The following is a 1038-nucleotide window of genomic DNA, read 5'->3' as shown; positions in this document are numbered from 1 at the left end:
CAGGCTTACTATAGAGCATGGCAGGAGTCTCAGGTTTACCCTAGAGCAGGTCAGGAGACCCAGGCTTTTTATAGAGCGGGGCAGGATGGTCAGGCTTATTGCATAGCAGGGCAGGAGACCCAGGCTTATAATAGAAGAGGGCAGGAGGGTCAGGCTTACTATAGAGCAGGGCAGGAGATCCAGGCTTACTATAGAGTGGGACAGGAGACCCAGGCTTACTATAGAAGGTGGCAGAAGACCCAGGCGTACTGGAGAGCAGGGGAGATGCCCATGCTTACAGTAGAACAGGGAAAGAGGCTCAGGCTTACTGTACAGCAGGGCAGGAAGTTCAAGCTTATTATAGACCAGGGCAGGAGTCTCAGGCTTACTATAGAGCAGGGCAGGAGTGTCAAGCTTACTGTAGAGCGGGGCAGGAGGTTCAGGCTTATTATAGAGCAGGTTAGGAGACCCAGTATTACTATAGAGCAGGGCAGGAGACCCATTCTTACTGTAGAGGGGGGCAGGAGACCCAGGCTTACTATAGAGTAGGGAAGGAGACCCAGGCTTACTGGAGATCAGTGCAGGAGACCCAGGCTTACTGTAGAGTGGGGCAGGAGACCCAGGCTTACTGTAGAGTTGGTCAGGAGACCCAGGCTTACTGTAGAGTGGGGCAGGAGACCCAGGCTTACTGGAGAGCAGGGCAGGAGGGTCAGGCTTACTATAGAGCACGGCAAGAGATCCAGGCTTATTGTAAAGTGGGGCAGGAGACCCCCCGGCTTACTGGAAAGGATGACAGGAGGGTCAGGCTTACTATAGAGCAGGGCAGGATACTCAGGCTTACTATAGTGCAGGGCAGGAGACCCAGGTTTACTATAGAGCAGGGCAGGAAACCCAGGCTTACCATAGTGTGAGGCAGGAGTGTCAGGCTTACTATAGCGAAGGGCAGGAGGGTCAGGCTTAGTATAGAGCATGGCCGGAAAATCAGACTTAATATAGAGCAGGGCAGGTGACCCAGGCTTACCATAGTGTGTGGCAGGAGTGTCAGGCTTACTATAGAGA

The sequence above is a fragment of the Mastomys coucha genome, chromosome X (assembly GCF_008632895.1).
Source record: "Mastomys coucha isolate ucsf_1 chromosome X, UCSF_Mcou_1, whole genome shotgun sequence".
Classification (NCBI taxonomy): Eukaryota; Metazoa; Chordata; class Mammalia; order Rodentia; family Muridae; genus Mastomys; species Mastomys coucha.
The sequence above is the reverse complement of the archived record's forward strand: the minus strand, read 5'-3'. Positions refer to the sequence as shown.